Source organism: Narcine bancroftii, chromosome 6 (assembly GCF_036971445.1).
Source record: "Narcine bancroftii isolate sNarBan1 chromosome 6, sNarBan1.hap1, whole genome shotgun sequence".
NCBI lineage: Eukaryota > Metazoa > Chordata > Chondrichthyes > Torpediniformes > Narcinidae > Narcine > Narcine bancroftii.
Genome location: NC_091474.1, coordinates 63,141,646 through 63,154,245, shown reverse-complemented (window position 1 = coordinate 63,154,245; position 12,600 = coordinate 63,141,646).

Below are 12,600 nucleotides of genomic sequence, written 5' to 3'. Positions count from 1 at the left end.
TGTGATGACATCATTTGGAACGTGTGAGGTTTTAAAAAGCTGCACGTGACTGAGTAACAACTTTTACTGAACTTCGACTCGACTACGTCTGATCATTTTCTTGTTCTTCATTTTGCACTACGACACAGTTGCTACAGACTCTTATTTGTGCACTTTATTGATTTTTTTCTCTCTGTATTGCAGTTTGTTTATATTTATTTGTTTACATGTGTACGTTGAGTCAGGTTTTTATTACACTAGTGGTAATTCTGCCTGGCCTGCAGGATAAAGAAACTCAGGGTTGTATGTGATGTCACATATGTACTCTGACAATAAATCTGAAATCTGAAATACTTGCTCTTTTCAATCTAAAGGAATTTCCCAAAATCAGGGTGATTTTAGATTTTTGTTTAAAAAAATGCATTGACTAGCTAATAAAAACAGAAAATGCTGGGAACACACAGCAGGTCAGTCAGCATCTCCAGAGAGAGAAAAACGGTTAATATTTTCAGATCAAAGACACTCTGACAGATTTTAGAAAGAGAGAAAATATGATCATCTAGATCAGTGGTTCTCAACCTTTTTCTTCCCACTCACATCCCACTTGAAGTAATCCCTATACCATCGGTGCTCTGTGATTAGTAAGGGATTGCTTAAGGTGGGATGTGAGTGGGAAGGGAAGGTTGAGAACCACTACTCTAGTCACTGAAATATTTTGCTTGAGAAAAGTTGTCATTGGCCAATTTCCTTTGGAGTTCTGAAACCGTGCACATAACGAGTCAATGAGGTATGATTAAAACAGTGGTTTACAAACTTTTTCTTTCCACTCACATTTAAATACATCTTTCAAATCTCCCCTCATTCTTTTATACTCCAGGGAATAAAGTCCTAACCTGTTTAGCCTTTCCCTGTAATTCAGTTCCTGAGAACATCCTAGTAAACCTTCTCTGCATTCTTTCTATCTTATTGATATCTATCCTGTTATTATGCAAAGATGCAGAGAGATAGGGATGTCATCTGCCCCCCTCATATGTCCAAGAGGGAGGGGGGATGGGGGGAACGACTTGATTCTGTACATGGCTATAATTATATTTGCAAATATTTGAATATGGAAACTGAGTTTGAGTTTGAAAAATTATAAGTAAAATATTCAACAAATAAAGATTGCCACGCAGGTTGATAGGATAGTTAAAATGGCCTGTGGCGTGCTGGGATTCATTAATCAGGGGATTGAGTTCAGGAATTTTGAGCTAATGTTTCAGCTCTATAAGTCTATGGTGAGGCCAAACTTGGAGTATTGTGTTCAGTCTGGTCACCTCATTATAGGAAGGACATGGAAGCTGTGGAGAGGGTGCAGAGGAGATTTACCCGGATGTTGCCTGGACTGGAGAAAGTGTCTTATGAGGCAAGGTTAGTAGAGTTTTCTCTTTGGAGCGTAGAAGGATGAGAGGAGACTTAATATAGGTCTACAACATTGTGAGAGGCATCGATAGAGTGAACAGCCACCACCCGTTTCCCAGGGTGGGATCAGCAAACACGAGAAGGGAGTTTAGGGGAGACATCAGGGGTACGTTTTTTACAGTTAAGAGTTGTGGGCGCCTAGAATGCCTTTGCTGGGGATGTTGGTGAAACATTCAGGGCATTTAAGAGATTACTAGATGGACGCATGGATGCAAGGAAAATGGAGCATTACGGAGTAGGGAGGATTTAGTACTTTTTTAAGGAATATAGGGCCGAAGGCCTGTACTGTGCTGTAGTGTTCTATGTTCTATGACACACAACCTGTGGGAGTGTCACCTCGTAACCATAACAATTTCAATTCAGTGGTTTCAAAATACATTTAAAAGTAGACCAAACGAAGTGTGAGAGAAAGCGCTAAGGTCTAATTAGTGGGCAAAGCACCACCACACTAAATCTTCAGGGTTCAAATTTAGAAATTGGATCAAAGTATGTTAATTTACTATTCAATCCTTCAATTAAATCTATAAATACAAACGTGAGATTTTTCAGTGTGTGGATCCCACAGAAAATAATGTGGTCCTTCGGCCATTCAAACAAGACTAGCTCTTTCACCCTATCTGTGTCTACCATCATTTCCCCATCCCGCCCATCACACTGAGAACAGTTCTCCAAAAGAGAAAAAGGTCTTTACTTCTGCACCCACTTTCCGAACATCACCAAGGCTTTGACGTGTTGTCAGAGGTAGTAGTCAACTCATGCACAGCAAGCTCCCATAAGCAAGATGGAAAGTGAGGGGTATGGTTTGTCCAGCACTAATCCTCTGCTCTTCTTGGCCACAGGGGCCATGGAAGTTTTATTGAGAGGACAGGGAAGATTGTCCTATCGATGTATGACAAACATTGTCTGTGACAATACAGAACTTTTAGTATCAGTATCCATCTCGAAATTCTGCTGTAGGTTCTGCCGTCAGATTCAAACCCACAACCTTCTAGGGCAGAAGCTGCCATGTTATCCATTGTACCACAGCAGGCAGGCGCACAAAATTATGTTTGAACCATTTTAACCAATGTCAAGGTAAGCCTGATCTAATTGGTGAACATCATTAGAAACATTTGGCCCACAGCATATTTCCAACAAGAGTAAAATTTTCATTCAGGTGCACTGATCTTGTAGAGATGGAGAACAATCAATGAAGGATGTTTTTCCGTTTTATACTGTGCCATTAAAAAATGGATGGACAGAAATTTGAGGCAGGTCTCAAGATTTAAATCAGGCAAGAAATCAGAGCTAGAAATACAGAGGTTGATCAGAGTTTGAAAGTGTTCACTATGTTGAGGGATTGCTTCATTGACCCAGAGGAGGATGCACCACTGTGGTAGTCAAAGGGGATAGGCCCAGGTTCGATCCCAACCTCCAGTGTGGAGTTTGCACATTCTCCCTGTGTCTGTGTGGGCCTCCTCTCACATTATACAGACATGGAGTTAATCAGCCCTATTAATTGCCCTTTGATCTGCGGGTAAGGGGTAGAATTTGAGGGCAGTCGATGATGGAAATATGGGGGAATGCATGACTTGGAGATTAGTGAGGGATTAGGGCAGTAGTTCTCAACTTTTCTCTTCCCACTCCCATCCCACTTTAAGTTATCCCTATGCCATCGGTGCTCTGTGATTAGTAAGGGATTGCTTAAGGTAATCATACCTAATTGACTCATTATGTGCACGGTTTCATAACTCCAAAGAAAATGGACCAATGACAATTTTTCTCAAACAAAATATTTCAATAACAATTGGGTATAAAGCAGTGGTTCTCAATCTTCCCTTCCCACTCACATACCTGAACCTGGTGGTGCAAGTCTTTTGGCACCTTACCTCTTTCCTGATGGCAGCAGCGAGAACGGAGCAGGCGCTGGGTGGTGTGGATCCTTGATGATTGCTGCTGCTCTCCAACGGCAGTGTTCCCTGCAGATGTTCTCGATAGTGGGGAAGGTTTTGCCTGTGATGCCCTGGGCTGCATCCACTACCTTCTGCAGGGTTTTACACTTGGGGGTATTAGTGTCCCAATACCAGACCGTGATGCAGCCGGTCAGCACATTTTCCACCACATCTCTGTAGAAATTTGCCAGGGTTTCCAATGTCTTACCAAACCTCCGCAAACTCCTGAGGAAGTAGAGGCACTGACGTGTTTTCTTCATGATGCCATTAATGTGTTGGGTTCAGGAAAGATCCTCTGAGATAGTGACTTGCAAGAACTTCAATTTGCTCACCCTCTCCTCCTCTGATCCCCCAATGATCACTGGATTGTATTCCTCTGGCTTTCCCTTCCTGGAGTAAACAATCAGCTCCTTGATTTTGGTGACATTGAGTGCAAGGTTGTTGCTGGGGCACCATTCAGCCAAGTTTTCAATCGCCATCCTGTAAGCTAACTTATCCCCTTCCTTTATACAACCCACTACCGTGGTATCGTCAGCAAATTTGTAGATGGTGTTTTTGTCATACTGAGCTACACAGTCGTGGGTGTAAAGTGAGTAGAGCCGGGGGCTAAGAACACAGCCCTGTGGTGCTCTGGTACTGATGGAGATTGTGGAGAAGAAGTTCTTACTAATCCTCCTGATTGTGGTCTGGAGGTGAGGAAATCCATGATCCAATTACATATGGGGTGTTGAGTCCCAGGTCCTGGTGTTTGCTGATCAATTTTGAGGGAATAATGGTGTTAAATGCCGAACTGTATTTAATAACAAGCATCCTGATAAATGCATCTTTACTGTCCAGGAGTTCCAGGGCTCTGTGTAGAGCCAGTGAGATGGCATCCACCGTAGTAGACCTGTTGCTACGTTAGGTGAACTGGAACAGATCCATGTCACTGTCCAGACAGGAGCTGATTATCACCAGCCTTTCAAAACACTTCATCGGTGTGGATGTAAAAATTCTGAGAAACCTATGCAGATTTGAGGTTTCCTACTTGTGGCCTGTCCCCTGTCTTAAAACTGACAATCGCCTATCCAGCCTTTACTCAGGGATCCAAACACACAAAGTCAGCAGGGTTTAAGGGTGGAATTGCCATGGGTTAAGCAGAAGGTCTAGCCGTGAATAGTTTTGAGATAATGGAATAGATTGACGTGACAATATGGCACAAGCCTGCACTCAGTAACTCTCTGACAGTCCTTCAGAAACATCATTATAATTTAATTTCAAAACGGAAAAGCTGCCAGAGATGAGACTTCAGGATGAAACCTGAAACCAAGGCCCACAGCAGATTTTGAAGGGCAACAGGAAAGTTTTCTCTGGCATCTGGGTCAATATTTATCCCCCACATCTGCAAAATCCTGGTCTTTATTAAACAACTTGCTGGCCACTGAGCTTCCTAATCTACAGGACTGATTACACTTCAACAAAAAGGGTTCAGGAGCTTTGTGAGGGTGTGAAAGGTGTGACAGAAAGGCAATTGCATTTTTTCAATTGATTTTTTTTGTCAGCAATTGGCAAACAGCACAGTTGACTGGAAGCATCTATTCTACCATAATGGGCCTGTCAATCACACCAGAGAATCAGCTAGGAGCAAGTTCTTTGTGTAGGATTTTATGCTGTGCTTGGCAAATAAATGGAAACCACTTGGGGTTTTTTGGTGCAACGTATGCTAACACCCATCTTCTGTCTCTGGTTTGTGTGTGTGTGTGTGTGTGTGTGTGTGTGTGTGTGTGTGTGTGTGTGTGTGTGTGTGTGTGTGTGTGTGTGTGTGTGTGTGTGTGAATGTGTGTGTTTGTGTGGAGTGTGTGTGTGTTGAGTATGTGTGTGTGTGTGGAGTGTGTGTGTGAATGTGTGTGTGAGTGTATATGGAGTGTGCATGTGTGTGAGTGTGTGTGTGAATGTGTGTGTGAGTGTATATGGAGTGTGCATGTGTGTGAGTGCGTGTGTGAATGTGTGTGTGAGTGTATATGGAGTGTGCATGTGTGTGAGTGCGTGTGTGAATGTGTGTGTGAGTGTATATGGAGTGTGCATGTGTGTGAGTGCATGTGTGTGAATGTGTGTGTGTGGAGTGTGTGTCTGTGTGTGTAGTGTGTGCATGTGTGGAGTGTGTGTATGGAGTGTGTGTCTGAGTGTGCGTGTGTGTGCATGTGTGGAGTGTGTGTGTGGAGTGTGTGTCTGTGTGTGTAGTGTGTGCATGTGTGGAGTGTGTGTATGGAGTGTGTGTCTGAGTGTGCGTGTGTGTGCATGTGTGGAGTGTGTGTGTGGAGTGTGTGTGTGGAGTGTGTGTGTGGAGTGTGTGTGTGGAGTGTGGGTCTGTGTGTGTGTAGTGTGTAGTGTGTTTGTGTGTCTAATGCAAGACAGGTTACTGAAGTAATGTCAAAACTGCATTACTAGTCTTGCAGCTTTTCCCTTCACTCTGTTCTGTGAGGGCTGGTTGTTTTCCTCATCCTATAATGCTGGAAACGGTGTCAGAGAAGGGAGCAGGAATTTAACTCCAAGATGATATCCGGGGATGAACAGCTTTCATTCTGACCAACAGTTGAAGAGATTTCCATCAGGAAAGGAAGGCCTGTTGACAGAGCTGAACGTTAGCACAGATGCAGAGAAAAGGTGATTTCTGCTGTAGAGTGTGAGTGCTACCCCCAGAGCAGGTCAAAACAAGAACTCTTCTACATTTCCATAGCACCTTTGGCAATTTCATCACATACCAAAGCACATCACAGCCAATGAGGCTCATTTGAAATGCAGGTGATTTTGTTGTAATTAGGGTAAACCCAGCAGGAACATTAGCACAGAAATATCACGCAAACAGGGAAACAAATGACCAGTCAGTCTGGCGTGCAACAGATTTGACTTCCCCAGAATTAAAGCCTGTGACCTTAAGGCATGAGAAGAATGGCTGGGAGGAATTACATTATATAGAGACAGTGTTGGAGATGGAATCCCGCAGCAGACCCTGGAAAGGAAATGGATGAATTAAATAGGGACATTCGTATTCAAGAGGGCAAAAAGATGGGTTCGTAAAGATGAAGTCTAAAGCATCCTGGCGGTATAAGAAAATAAATGCAATTGCATCCCTTTAAGTTGTGTAAAACAGCCAATTTATTTGAAATTAAAGTTACAATATAACCTTTTTTTTTAAGAGATGTTGATTGACAAATAAATATTGGCTTGAACACTGTGATGAATTCTCTGTTCTTCTTGAAATGGGATTACTTGGCCTTCAAAGAACGATGCTTCTGTATAATGTCTCAGACGTAAGATGGATTTCACAGCACACATCATACAACCGCCTCCAAGTCCACATTATTCTTTAAAATGAATGATTGCTTTATTCTCGAACAAGAGCCCCCAGAATGGTTAAGCATTCTTCTTCCTTCAAAGGTTGACACATAATGAACACAACTTCTGTGAAGTTTTGCCAAATAGTTTCAATATGCTCGGTCAATGCTTTGAATTTAAGTACATAAAAGTGACCTTTACATTTTGGAACTTATCAGGCATGTAATGGAGAGGGGTATAAAAAGTTTAATAGGCGTTATTGAGAAATGGCTGCCTCCAGAGAGTTTGTAACAAGGGAACTCATCTGAAACTAGAGCCTAGGTTATTTGATAACAGCCGACAAATGTTAGGAGTTAACTAGAGCAAGATGCTAAATGGAGGATAACAGAAAAAATATACGAGATGTCATCCATCATAATCCGACGAAAGCGCAGAGTGTTTTCAAGATACTGAATCAAACGATACAAGAGGTGGGTGAGACCACCCTTGGAGCACTGTGGGAAGTTCCGGTCACTCAGCTAGAGGAAGATATCATTCAGGTGGGGAGGGTGTCGAAAAAATTCACCAGGATAGACTGACAGGGTTGGATTACACCGAGGGGCAGGATAGGGTGGGACCTTTCTCCATGGGGGTGTCAGAAGCTGAGGGGGACCCCGTCGAGGTTTATAACATCATGAAGGTGATAAGGGAAATAGTCATTTTCTCAGGCTAGGGCATAGATTTAAGGTGAGAGGGGAGAGATTTCAAAGGTACCTGATCGGCACCCGAAGGCACAGGGGTTGGCGGGTTTATGGAAAGGTAGGGGCGGCATCAACTGCAACCTCTAAATAATATTTAAGGAAGGGACACACACAATCATAGGAATGTTTGCAATGTTCACACATTTCAGGCCCCCTCAGATAAATAAAGGGGTCCATAACCAAATACAGCAAGACCTGGGCAGTATCCAGGCCTGGGCTGATAGATGACAACGTCACCCAGCTAACAGGCAGCAATGATATCCAACAAGAGAAAGCCTTCCTCTCAGCCCTCCCACCCCCATCATCAATGTTGTGAGGGTTACCATTGACCAGAAACTGAACTCGAGTAGCCGTATACTCAATGTGCAGCAGGTCCAAGGCTAGGAGTCCTATGGTGAGCATCTCACCTTCCCACAGCCTGTCCACCATCTACACGACCCGAGTCAGCAGTGTGATGGAACCCTCTCCGCTTGCCAGGGTGAGCGTGACTCAAGGAGAAATAGGTGAACAGGTGTTTGGGGCACAGTTGACAAGGCAGATAGCAGAGCGCCTTTACAGCGCCAGTGATCAGGACTGGGGGTTTGAATCCTGCACTGTCTGTAAGAAGTTGGTACATTATTCCCATGTCTGGGTTTTCCCCAGGGGCTCCAGTTTCCTCCCTCTGTTCGAGGGGTACCGGGGGTTGTAGGTTAATTGAATGTAATCAAGTGGCACAGGTTCATGGGCCACATGGGCCTGTTACAGTGCTATATGTCTAAAATTAAAACTCACCAAGACTCCTTACCCAGATCCTTACAATTCTCTAAACTTGACCACCTCATTTCATGATGGACATCCAATCTCCAACTCCCATATAGAGGGTCTCAAAGCCCTTTGCTTCTTTCTTGACAAGAGACCTAACCAGTCCCCCTTCACCACTGCCCTCCTCGGTCTGGTAGAACTTGTTCTCTTAATAACTTCTCCTTTGACTCGTCCCACTTCCCCCAAATCAAAGAGGTGGCCATGGGTCCCCGCATGGGCCCCAGCTGTGCCTGCCTGTTTGTGGGCTTTGTGGAGCAATCCATGCTGCAAGCCCACACAGGCAAGATTCCTCAACTCTTCCTCCGGTACATAGACAACTACACTGGGGCTGCCTCATGCACCCGTGATGAGCTCGTCAACTTCATTCACCACTTCCAACTTTCGCCCCAACCTCAAATTCACGGTCCATCCTCAGCCACATTCTCCCCCTTTCTTGATCTCCCTGTCTCCATCTCGGGAGACGAGCTTTTTACAGACATTTTTTACAAACCCACCAACTCCCACAACTACCTCGACTAAACTCCTTCACACCCAGTCCCCAAGCTATTCCTTTCTTCTCTGTGTCCGCCACATCTGTTCCCAGTCCAGATCATCCAAGATGTCGTCCTTCTTCCACAAGCGTAGTTTCTCCTCCACTGCCATCAAACCATCCCTTACCCAAATCTCCTCCATTTCCCGCTCATCTGCCCTGTACCCTCTGCCCCAAGATGGAACAAACACAGGATTCCCCTTGTCCACACCAGCCTCCGGATCCAACACATTATCATCTGTAATTTCCGTCACCTTCAACATGATCCCACCAGCAGACACATCTTCCCCTCTCCTCCCTTCTCTGCCTTCTGTAGGATCCACTCCCTCTGTGACCCCCCCTTGTCCACTCATCCCTTCCTATTAATTATCCCCTGCAGCTGCAGGAAGTGCCATGCTTGCGCCCACACCACCACTGGAGGCAGTAAACAGTCCTTTCAAGCACAGCCACATTTCATGTGTATCCGCGGGAGTTGTCTACTGCATCCGGTGCTCCTATTGTAGGCTTCTCTACATCGGGGTGACAGGACGCAGACTGGGAGATTGCTTCACTCTGTCCCCATCAGTGGCAGGGATCTCCCAGTGGCCAACCACTTCAATTCTGCACCCTGATCATGCGCTGATGTGCCTGTCATGGCCTCATGTACTGTCAAACCAAGACCATTAATGTTGACTTCTCCGGTTTCTGCTTACCTACTCCCCGTTCTCCTTCCCTCCCCCGTTCTCCTTCCCTCCCCCATCCCTCTGTCCCTTTCCTCCAGCTCTCCACCCCCTTCTCTCTCCATACACAGAGACTCCCCCCTCCTCTTGTTTGCTGTTTGCTCTTTTATCCACCTATTGCCTGTGGACCTGTGCTCCTCCCCCCCATCCCTCCCCACACACCACTATTTGTGTTCAAACGCCTGCCTACATGAAGGGCTCATGCCCGAAAGGTTGGTTATATATCTTTACCTTTGCTCCATAACGTACACTGTCTAACCTGCTGAGTTCCTCCAGTGTTTATATTTCCACAGACTTTCTGTTTCACTTTCTTTCCTTCCAAACCCACCGCCTCTTGTAGCTGGAAGAACCAGGGCAGCTAAAGCCACGGGGAACACATACCATTCCGACTAATAATAAATTTCACAGTCAAGTGGTCAAAATCCTGGAACTCCCTTCGTGACAGCACTGTGGATCGACCCACACTTCAAGCGCAGCATCGGCTCGAGAAGGCAGCTCCCCATCACCTTCTCAGGGACAGGAGGGGACGGGAAATATTGACTCAGCCTTTGAAGCCCACCTCCCACGTTCACTAAATCCCTCCGTACCCCTTCATCCAACTGTTTAAATTCCATCGTCAAACACTTTCCCACCCACCCTTCCTTGTGCAGCTCCGGCCTCGATGATAAAAATTACTTCAGTATTGTGAAAACTAAAGAAAAAAAAAGTATTGTGAAAACTATAAAAGAAATAGTGAAATAAAAGTGAAGTTGGTATTAATAGGAGCAATGTCCAATAATCTGGAAAATAGGTCAGTCCAGCCCCTCTAAGTCTGACACGGTGCCGGATTATTGGACGTCACCGTGCTTGCTCGTGGGGATCAGCCTTCTTTGCATTGATTCACTTTGCACTGAGCTGTACATTGGTGTCATGTCGACAGACAGGGAGGTTAAATGATATGATCATCACCAGTTTATTGTCACTCCATACACATGCACTGAAATGCTTACTTGAACTGGTACTTCAAAAACAACATACTGCAATAGTATGCATTTTGTTAATAATAGATAATAAATACAAAAGATTGATCATTAATAAATATTCACAGTAACCAAGAGAAAAATCGAAGTTGTGTCACAATAGTGTGGACAGTCCTCTTGTGGCCTGAGAGGAGTCCCTGGTTGTGAAAGAATATGCTTAATAAAGGGTTAACGAATTGGGTGAGAATATAATTGCCTTGTAACATAAGTGAGAATGTAACTGCCTTCTAACACGACCTTCCCTTTGCTGTTGTGAGATAACGACTAACACCAAGGACATCCTGTTTTTTTTCCAGCTTGTCCGCAGATACTACAATGGAACATACTATTGTAAAAACAGGAATCGCCAGCTGTGTGAAACTTGTAGGGTCTCATGCAGACCCCTGCATGAAGATGTATAAAAATGGGATGAACACTCTGTGTGATTGGAGTGGGGATCAATGCAGAGAACAAGTTACTGAACTTTTTCTTGGTACCCCTCACTCCCACTAGTGTCAACAAGGCTGGATAAAGTAAACTGTCGTACGCTTAACTGGTCCTGCTGCTTATTTTGTTACCATGTGGGATGGCTTTCATGTGGTTAGTGCATTGGGGTGAGGATCAGGTCCCACTTCAACAGCATCTCTTCTGCACCCTCTCCATGGTCTCCACCATATGATATCCAGAAACTAGACGCAGCACTCCAGTAATGGATGAACCAATGTTTTAGAAAGGCCCATTCTGTTTCCCCACTCCATGAATCCCAGGATGCTACAGCATTTTTTTAGAACTTGCTCACCCACGATGTGAGATCCCTCCGCTCCTTCCCCATTTTTAGAATTGAACAGTCTGGTTTAGAGAGTCTTGCCTCATTTTGAATGGTCAATGTATATCACCTTAGCGTCAAACTTCATCTGCCACTCGTCTGCTCATCCCATCAGCCTGTCTGCACCTTACTGAGGTCCATCACCTTATAGTCCACAACATTTTCAAGGTTTGTGCCTTCTACACACTCAGAAATGGGGCCCTGTGCAACCAATGCAAATCGTAAACATGCATCAAGTGCTGATCAGCATGTTCACACTGGTCCGAAAGGCTGTCACTGTTAAAAGCCAATGATTCAAAAAGGTGTTGCTGGTGGAAACTCCTGGGGGCCTATATCTGCTGTTCATTCTATGCTCTGATTATAATCACCAGATCAGTGGCAGGGATCTCCCAGTGGCCAACCACTTCAATTCTACACCCCAATCGTGCGCCGACGTGCCTGTCCATGGCCTCATGTACTGTCAAACCAAGACCAAAACACACCCTGTCATTCCATGGTCTTCATCCTATGTCTCCACAGACACTTCACACACCCTCAACACCATTTCCAAAGGCTCTCTCAGGTTGGGCAAACCCCCATAAGGACAACAAAACTGTAAGCGCAGAACCTGCGTACATTGATATATCGATTAATTTCATTGCACTACAATCTCGTTTTTCTAGTTGCTGGGATTTTGAGAAATCCCCATTGTGAAAAGCCAGGTTGTTCAAAAGTGAATCAACCTCAGGGGCTGAGCTGGTGAATGCTGCGGGGAGTGGGGAGTCTCCTGACTGTGTGTATACCTGGTATATGTGTGGAGCAGGTGATTGCAGTGATCACAACTTTAACCTTTTGCTAAGTTGCTTCAACTCCCCAAGGTCACAAATAGAGCAATACCACTGGGAATGGGATCCCAGTGTGAAAACAGAAGGGGTCCCATGGTGTTATAGACCATCCCCACTCCCAGTGTGAAAACAGAAAGGGTCCCATGGTGTTATAGACCATCCCCACTCCCAGTGTGAAAACAGAAGGGGTCCCATGGTGTTATAGACCATTCCCACTCCCAGTGTAGTTGAGAATGGGACCCATGGTGTTATGGACCATCCCCACTCCCAGTGGATATGGAATGGGCTCTGTGGTGAAATCATCATGTGCTAAAGCCCAGAAAATGCCAAGTAACAGCCTAATTAAATGAATCTTCTGCACCCTAAATAAGGTGGGCACTACAGTGCAGAGCAGCACAGCACTCTCCAATGGCCTTCTATAGGGAGTATTGGTCTATTGCTCAGGCCAGAGCAGCAACCTTACATAGTGCCCTACAG